Here is a 9768-nt window from a genome sequence, read left to right as displayed (position 1 = left end):
TTGTTCCAGGGAGCATGGATCTAGGCTGTTCTCTGTGGTGGCAGATGACAGAACAAGGAGCAATGGTTTCAAGTTACAGTGGGGGAGGTCTAGGTTGGACATTAGGAAAAAGTTTTTCGCTAGGAGGGTGGTGAAGCACTGGAATGGCTTACCTAGGGAGGTGGTGAAATCTCCATCTTCATTGCTTTTTTGAGGCCCGGCTTGACAAAGTCCTGGCTGGGATGATTTAGCTGAGGTTAGTCCTGCTGTGAGCAGAGGGTTGGACTAGATACCTCCTGAGGTCCCTTCCAACCCCCATCTTCTATGATTCTATGAAACATATGAGCTTATTTGCAAATTCCCCTTGGGGGTGAGGGAGTGAGGCTTCCCAGATGTATATCAGCCTAACGGTTTGTTTAATTATGGACAAGTGACTTCAGTTCCTGAAGGAAACTACTGCACTCGCCCTTTGAATCACGATGCAATCACTAGCCAATACAAGTAACTTTAATTATGTTGGTTCCACAAAATTTGGTATTGCCTTATTCTAAAGCTCAGTTCACACGTTGTCAGTTAGTGATAGTTCAGCAGTGCTTACGTGCCTTCCACCCAGTTGCTGCATTGCTTGTCCTGTGTCAAGAAAGAGTTTAACCCCTCCACACCTGCTGAGTAACCATGCCATGTGAGTGGGGAAACTGAGTCAGACATCCAATGCATAAAAACCAAGCAGAAGTTTCCCAGTTTTCTGCATATGCCCCACTTGAAAGCGACTCAGGAAGGATGCCAGTGCGGTGACTGAGGGGAGCCCTCACATGCTCTCAAATGGCCCCCAGTACCTTTCCTCTGCTGGGGATAGAGGGTGGTACCCTCTCAGTTCGAGGTGTGCCAATCACCCAGGCTGTCTGCTGGGGTTCCTGGTCATGTGTGGAGTGTGGGGAGCACCCAGTCGATCACTGGGGGAGTCAGGACAGGCCTGTCCTCCTGCCACGCTGGTGTTAACCATGCAGGTCCTTTAACAGCTGAGGGATCCCCAGCATCTGCAACGGAGAATCTGGAAGTCTTCCCTGGAGCCAAATTCCTTTTTCCGCCCATCTCCTCGCAGGCCAAGGTCTGGGGACACCTGTGGTATCTCGCCGTTCCCCCGGGGAGGGAGGTAGTGTAAGCCCCCGCCTCCCCACTCGACTGGATTTGTCATTTGTCCCACATGTTGAGCTGAGCTGTATTTCTTCCCCAACCCTGCTCAGGGGCATGCACCATTTCCTAAGCCAGGGGGAGACGTTCCTCCTCCCTCACGGCTGCGGTTACCTCTGCAGTCTCCCAAGCAGCTGTTTTACACTTTACTAGGGCTCTTCCCTCCTTTGTGTGGGCACCGTAGGATTGGCGGAACTCCAGAGCTACCTCAGATTCCCCACTTGCAGCTGGAGTCTCAGCCAAAATCTTGCTCTGCTCTGCCTCAGTTTCCCTGGTAAGAGCAGGTAGTTATCTGTCTTCCCCGGCCATGCCGTCAGGACCCAGGTAATTCACAGTCACATCAGTGAACCTCATCCCTCCTATGTGAGAGCAGCTGGTTGTGTCACCCTCACTTCCCCTCAGCCTCAGGTGTTTAGCTGCATGAGCTGGGAAGGTACACTGAGCTGAAATCTGCTTTCCTTTTGTTACAGGGATGGGGGTATATCTTCCACCCCAACCCCCGCTTCTCCCAGTCAGCTACTTCCTTTGTATGGACACACTTGCAGTCAGCTGTTAGTGCCCGATCCAAACTCTTTGCTTTCCAGGAGAAAAGGCTGGAGCGTATCAAAAGGTATATCATTAACGATCCCACCCAACAGCACATGGGCCCCTTCCTGTGTCCGCAGCACTGCAAATGGTTTCACACCAGGAACTAGCATAATGGCACTTTGCAAAATGTTGTGCAAATCTCTACAAATATTGTCAAATCCACTGAGGCTTACAAAGCACTGTGCTCGTCCAGGTTCATGGGAACTTTCCATCCCTTTATACGTTCAGTTTCTGGGGTTGGAGCTCCAACCCATCCTCACTGGTGATATGTCCTAAGAAGCTGGGGCGCTCCTCACAAACTGATAAATGTTTCCTGCAAGTTTAAACCCTGACTCCTTAAAAAGCTTTAGACTCTTTTCCACTCCTACCACATGTTCCCCCCATGTTTTGTGGACACAAATGAAGTCAGCCCATCAACATCGAATTAAGCAGAGGTGGAGTACTTAAATCAATGTAACAAGTGAGTTACATCGGCAGAAGGGACCTGGTAGTGTAGACACATACGTTATTAGGTTGAAGTAAGGCAGCTTCCGTCAACCCAAGTTTCTACTGTAGACCAGGCCTTAGACAGACACTCCCCATTTTGTAGTTGTTCCTTCCTAAATGACGTACTTTGCAGTTAACTTTATTGAATTTCGTCTGGTTGAATTCTGGCCGATTCTCCAATTTGTCAGGGTCATTTTGAATTCTAATCCTGTCCTCCAAAGTCCTCCAAGTATTGAAATGTGCCAGACAGGCATGGACTAGTGTGACAATATGTGGCAAATCTGTTTTGGGGTCCTTGTTTCAAAGTGTAACCGTATTTTTAAAAAGATGAAAAAACAAACAAAACACTGATTTTTTTGGTTCAGATTGAACAAAGTGTTTTGTTTTAACATTATTTTATTTTTTGTTTTTTGTTTTTTTTTTCAGGAAAAAACTAAAATGAATCCGTTTTGGATAGAAATGAAAGGACTTGTTTTTTGGATTTTTCAGTTTGGCCACCAAACCAAAAAAACAATTATTCACTCAAATCTATTATACGACTCATCAGTCTTGGTAACTCCCCAAACAGCCCTCCCCTCATTTTCTGACATAACCCTACATTTGGGTTGCAACTTCAGCACACTTCATATCCCCTTTTAAACAAACTCCTTGAAACGAGCTCCTGTATGCTTTGGGGAGGGGGTGTCAATTTCAAGGTTTGCGTCACATTTTGCCCATTTATTCTGCTCATAACATTGATATTCATACATTTTGGGCTTCTCCCTCCCTTCTGTGAGTGTCATAGGAATTGCAAAGCTCCTTAGCTACCTCAGATTCCACATTGCCATCTGGAGTCCGCCACCTTGCTCTGTTCTGCTTCAGTGTCCATTGTAAGGGCAGGCAGAGATTTGGCTCCCTGCTACCAAGACTAACTTGACCAGAGCTTCACTCAAAGAGCTACGTATCTGGTTTCATTATCGTCCCCTCTGTCTGTCTCGGGATGTATAATGTTCCCTGCTTCATGACATGTGCATGTTTCTAAGGAACAATTCTGAATAAATATTGCAAAAGAAATTCTCCAGTCACATTGTTGTTATTTCCTGGCATTATTCCAGGCCAATCAGTTGCTAATGGGCCCAGATAACACAAGTTGTGAGCTCCTATTGGACAGCTATGTGCTATTGTGATAGTGAGTGGCCGGTGTTCAGGTATAAAGCTGGTTGGACAGGGTCTCTCTTGTCTGTAGCAGCAGCCGATAAGAAGGTGCAAGGAGAACTCTACAAGTGTCAGAAGCTGAAGCCAGAAGCAAAGGTATAAACTGTTAACTTCTTATTATTCTGTGTCTTGGCAGCTGCTTAAAGCATCTAGAGAAGGATTGCGGAGAGTTTGTGGGTTTAGTATGCACGGTTCACATGATCTTACAACATCCCCTGAGACAATTTGATAGAAGCTGCAGGAGGAATTTAAAAGGGAGGAGATGCTATTGCTACCACCAGGCATGAGAGTGCACCTCTTCTATTTAGGGGAGGTGATCTCTGAGAGCACAAGTGCTGGGGCAGACCACACCACAGAGTATAGGAAGGGGAGATAATATTTTTTGTAGGCAGAAACAGCAGATACCACAGGAATGAAGCACAAACCTCTTTTTACCTCAAGAAGTTAACCAATATTTGAGTCCTTATGGGTGGTTTCCATTAGGAGGAGATATTGATGACAGAGTCAGGTATTTCTTTGATACAGTCCTGTTTATTTACCGGTTCCCTGAATGCAGCAGGAATCAGACGACTGGAGAAAGTTTCCTTCCTCACAATTCAAGTCTTTTTCCAGCCAGAGCTCTGTCCAAAAACCTCTCTCTATTGGCTTTCTCTTAGGGCCATGCAACAAGTACTTCTCGTGCTGTGTCCTTGGCTTTCTGTCTCTCTTTCCCTGCTTTCTGGCTGCTTCTGACTTAGAGACATGCACACAGCTCCTCACAAATGAATCCCCAGCCCTTGTGTGTGCATCCAGTACAGTCTTTTGGGTGGTGGCTTCCATTTTTACAACTGTCATGGAACAAAGGCATATTTAACTGCTATGTTATTTAGCCTGAATGAAAGGTGGGTACAATGCCCAGAGCTTCAGTGAGGCGTGTGACTGTCTGTAGATCAAAGACTCACTTGCTGGGAGCCACCCAACCTCCCGCATAACAGTATGTTGAAGGAAGTAAATGCTGACACTAAGCGAAATGCATGTGTGTGATCTTTAGTTCTTGTGCTGAGGAAAAAGAGCAACCTGCTTGTGCTGGGGTTTGTGCAGCGTTGTCAGCATTCAAACATTTGCAAGGGTCAATTGTCTCAATGAACTGGGGCAGGGGAAGGGAAGGGGATTGGCCACTGGCAGTGTGAATTCAGGTGAGTTCGTTGCGTTACAATCCTTCGTTACTAAATCATGACAAAGAAGAAGAAGGGCAGTATTACTATCCTTCTTGTACAGATGGGGAAACTAAGGCACAGAGATTAACATGAACATTTTCAGTTGAGTGCCTAAAAGTAGGCGCCTATATCCATATTTAGGCAGCTATAGAATAGCCCAATCTTCAGAGGTTCCCTGAGCTGAGGCCAAGAGGAGGAGGGGAAGAGCATGCACTACAGGAAGTGAGTCCGTACTGTACAAATTCAGCTGAGCAAAAACTGCAATTTGTGAGATAGGAAATTCTAATCATTTGACATTTGTTTATGTCCAAAAGTGGAAGAAAAACCATCAATTATTTCACAGACCGTAAAGTTCCAAAAAAGTTGTTTGGTAAATGTCAAAAGATTTTCTTTCAAGTCAGTTTGACATGTAGTTTTGGGCACTGCATGCCTTCATATTTCCCTCTGCGGCAGGCTCCCTGCCAAGAATATTTCTCCCCTGATACACCTCAGTCGTGTGACTTCTATCTGCACCATCTGAATCTGTCATCCTGGACGTGTGATCTGGGTGAGGCCCAGGTCATAGACGAGAGCCAGGCACAAAGCACCTGAGCTTCAACTCCCTTGAGATGCCTCGCACTGAGCTGATACAGGTTCATGTTGAACAGCCCTGAAACGAAACGTTTTGTTTGGATGTTCTCAAAGGGAAAATCAAAACGTTTCAGCAAAAATTGGAAATTTCCCATGGAACAGTTAGATCTTTTCAGAAACTATCAAAAACCATTTCAATAGAAAATTTCCAGTCGGCTCTGTGTACTACGGAAACCCAGGCTGGGCCCATTCTCTGCCAGGCTCCTCCTCTCCTGGGCTCTACTGCTCCCTTTCCTCACACAACAGCGCAATTATGGCTGCCTAATACAGCTACAGTCTGGTCCCCATCAGAGTGCCTGTTCACAGGGAACCTTGCTACTTAAATTAGTTAGAATAAATCAGCATTAAACCCTCCTATGGTGTGTGCAAGATAGGGTTAGACCGGTGGTGAATCTGGCCCAGTAAATGCAAACACTTTACATCAAAGCACTACGTGCTTCTAGGCAGCCAATGGAATGATCTGTGTGAGTAAAATAATGCAGATGCTCACATGTCTGCAGGACTGGCTCCAAACTCTGGTAACCAACTCCACTGCAGGGTGTTTCTCTGAGTCCTGTGGTACACCAGTCCCTTCCAGATGTCTGGTACGGGGCCTGTGTACCACAAACTCAGCTCCATGCACTAGACTCTGCAGGCTCTAAATCCATTCTTCCTTAGCTCCCTGCTTCCATAATGACCCTTTCTCTCTCAATTCTCTCATTTTCCTCCCCTCTCTCTAGCTCTTCTGCCTTGCCCATAGCCTGTCTCTTCGCTCCTTCTATCTGTGTTGTGTCCTCTCTCTTCAGCTTTAACCCAGCCACCCTCTGACATGATGACGGCCAGGAAAAATTTCAGTGAGTGGTGCTGAGATCCCGTGTGACAGATCACAATGCCACACACACAAATATGGTTTGGTTGCCTTCCTGTCAGGGGGTGGGACTGTGCCCAAATCGAGCAGCACTGCAACCCCAGGGATTGCAACGCCCAGAACAAGGAGCCGAGCCCAGCCAGTCCTGTGGGACAGGAGTCGCAGGAGCTGCTGCTATGGTACTCGCCAAGTACTTATTTAGTACTCATTACAGCAGTGTGTATATTGTATATCGTGGGCGAGAAATATTCAGTGAGCCAGATAGCACTAAATAGCACTAAAGCTATTTCCTGGGTCATGACAGGTCATCCCGGTTTACAAATGGGTCCTGAGCCATAAAAGGTTGACACGCACTGATGTAAAGCCAACGCAGCCCCCAGAGCTGTGAGTGTCTCTGCTCTGGGGGAGACATTTACTCATGCTCTGAGATCCTTACAGCGATGAGAGCCGGTCACAAAGTTTTTAGAAGACACATTTTTCTGTTAGAAAATGCAGATTAATTGAAATCAAAACATTCTACAGGAATGTGTTGATTCTGATGAAATTTCATTTTGAAAAATAATTTGAAACAAAACTTTTCAGTGCAGTTTAAATGTTCTGGTTGAATCCTACTGGAATCATAGCAGTGTCATTGAAGTGTAGGATTGGATGGGACCTCAATAGGTCATCTAGTCCAGTCCCTGCACTCAAGGCAGGATTAAGTAATAACTAGACCATTCCTGACAGGTGTTTGTCTAACATGCTCTTAAAAACCTCAGTGATGGAGATTCCAAAACTTTTCCAGGTACTTTGTTCTAGTGCTTAACTACCCTGACATTTAGGAAGCTTTTCCTAATGTCCAACCTAAGCCTGACTTGCTGCATTTAAACCCATTGCTTCTTGTCCTGTCTTCCAGATTAATGAGAGCAATGTTTCACCCTCCTCACTGTAATAACCTTTTAGGTACTTGAAAACTGTTATGCCCCCCTCAGTCTTCTCGTCTCTAAACTAAACTAAACAAAACCAGTTTTTTCAATCTTTCCTTACAGGTCATATTTTCTAGACCTTTAATCATTTTGTTGGTCTTCTCTGGACTTTCTCCAATTTGTCCACATCTTTCCTGAAATGTGGCACCCAGAACTGGACACAATACTCCAGCTGAGACACAGCTTTTGCAACAGTTTGATTGCCATAATTTTGCAACCATTTGATTTGCAATTTTGAAATGATTTTTCATTTTAAAATATAATAATGATATTATAGGAACGGGGTCAACTGCCTCCCAAACACCTGTTCGCAGCCAGGAGTTCCTCTGCAGTGCCTTGTTTTCCTCTTCTTCAGAGCACCTTCAACAAACTCTGCACAGTTTCTTTCAATCACAGCCCATCTTGCAACACTTCTTTATTATTATTAAATCAACAACATTCTCAAAACAAACACAAAAGAAATCCTCTCCTCAGTCTTAAGCTGGTCACAGCCCCTCCTCCCTGAGGTATTGGCCTTTCCTTGGGGACCACAGCAGGAGGAGACCCTCTTTTTGTGCAGCTTCACAGCGCAGTCCCCTTTGAGTGTTGCCCTCAGTGAACTGCCTCTGACCATTTATAGCCCAGGAATAGCCCACCCCTTCACTGGCCCAACGTGGAGCACCTGATTCCACCCAAGTGGGGCTCCTCCTTTAAGCAGGGCTGGCTTAGTCCCAGGCTCTAGAGCCCATAGGACAAGCCTCCCTGTTACAAAAGTTTGACACCAGTTACCGCTTTTATTGGATTTATTTTATATTGTAATTTTAAAATGATTATTCTGCCCTGCTGAAATATAAAGTAAAATAATGTAAAAATAACATATTAAAGCGTCAAAAGCAGAATGAAACATTTCAATTTTATCAAAACAAAACATTTCCATTTACCCAAAATGCAATTTTTCATAGACCGTGGAGTACAGAGCAGGGAAGAGACCTTGGAGTCAGATGGTGGGGAAAACCCCCGGTCTTATCCCCGCTGGCTCAACATTTGAGGAAGGAGTTTGCCCGTTCCCTCTGTACATTTGTGTATTTATCTGTTGTTGCAAATGACACTTATTTCCCTTCCCAGCACAGTGAGTCTCCACTAAGCAGAGGCTGCCTCTCACGCTGTGACTCTGTTCTCTCTCCACAGCTTCTCAGTCACTTGTTTCTTCTCCAAGAACCAATCACAAAGATCCCGTCACACCCAGCAGGATGAATGGGATCACCATTTATGAGCATGCAGACTTCAAAGGTAGATCCAAAGAATTCATTTCTGACATCGCTGAGTTGAAGCCTGTAGGGTGGAGCCACTGTGTCTCCTCTGTAAAGGTCACTGGCCAACCCTGGGTGGCCTACGAGCATCCTAATTATTCAGGCAAGTTCCTGGTGTTTGAGGAAGGTGAACACAGCTTTGTTGGTGAAGATATGAATGACAAGATCACGTCTCTCAACCTGATTACTGAAAACCTGAAGAATCCCCAGATCACCCTGTATGAACACATCAACTATGAAGGGAAGATGATGGTGATCAAAAAAGCAACCAATCTGAACAAGAAAGAGTTCGGTGACAGAGTTTCCTGCACAAGGTCCAGAGTGGTGCCTGGCTATTGAGTGAACATGAAGATGGAAGTGGCTTGAATTATATTGCCCGGCAAGGTGAATTGCTTCCAAACTATGGATCAATCAACTTCAATGATAAGCTTTCATTTCTGCGTCCCCTGAGACCTGGCACACAATAATTCTGGTGGGCTGCAGAGCCTGTAATCCCGTGGTGCCATGGGTTGGGGACCCCTACGAGGAGTCAGAGAGGGAGAGCTCTGCCCATGCCTGCTCTTCATTGCTCCACAGAATCAGTGAATTTGGGAAGGCGCAGCTCATCCTGTGCAGTGCTTCATAGCCTTGTGTCCTGCTGTTTGTCCCCCAAAGCCATTGCAGAACTTCCTCCAGGACCTCACCCTCCCAGTCTCCTGCATGCTTTCCCTGACTGGCAGCTTACTCTGGGTGCTCCCTCCCTGTCCAGACCCTTCATACAGATCTCTCTGGAGGCTTATTCAGGGATCTGTGGCCTCTGTCTGCCAGTTCTTTTCCTTCCAACCCGTCTCTCTGGATGAGATGACCTGTTCAGGTCCCGGCCAGCTCCACACTTCTATGATTTCTAGGATCAGACACGACTCCCCAGAGCTGTTTGAACTGCCCTTGGAACAATTCGGCGCAATGATCACTGCCAGCTCTGAGGCACCCAAAGACAGATTGAAGTGAAGTCCACACAGATAAAACAGAAGGAATCAACCAAACAGGACATCAGCAAACCTCGATCACCACAATCTAAAGACAGCGTGAGAACTCCAGGTTCTAGAGTTCTATGGTGCAGGGTAGAGGGGGTCATTTTCTTTGTGGAGATAGGAGCCTTCAGCACTCCCAGTATCAGCAGGGGATAAATGAGCCACCCACCAACAGGGAAAAAATCATGGTGCTCCATTAGCAAGATCTCTCCTCACACAGAGCTGATCATCCATGCCTTAAAGAGCCATCTCAAGACGGACGGAGTTGATCACCACCTAGGACGGCAGAAGATGAACTGAACATGAGGTGCGCCAGAGCTCATTGGGCATAGCACCCCCCCAGAACATCCTTCAGGTAGTGCGCTCCAGCACAGAGGTGGCTCCACAAACCCA

At 46.1% G+C, this 9768-nt stretch overlaps 1 pseudogene; it reads left to right on the top strand.

The window, feature by feature from the left end:
- Positions 1–3393: 3393 nt before the first annotated feature.
- LOC137143985 (epidermal differentiation-specific protein-like) lies at positions 3394–9426 on the top strand (annotated as a pseudogene).
- Positions 9427–9768: the final 342 nt, after the last annotated feature.

This window comes from Emydura macquarii, unplaced genomic scaffold (assembly GCF_026122565.2).
Source record: "Emydura macquarii macquarii isolate MOO-44397 ecotype Brisbane River unplaced genomic scaffold, CSIRO-AGI_Emac_v2 contig_3375, whole genome shotgun sequence".
Lineage (NCBI taxonomy): Eukaryota > Metazoa > Chordata > Testudines > Chelidae > Emydura > Emydura macquarii.
Note: the sequence above shows the minus strand (reverse complement) of the source record. Positions and strands in the feature narration are given on the sequence as shown.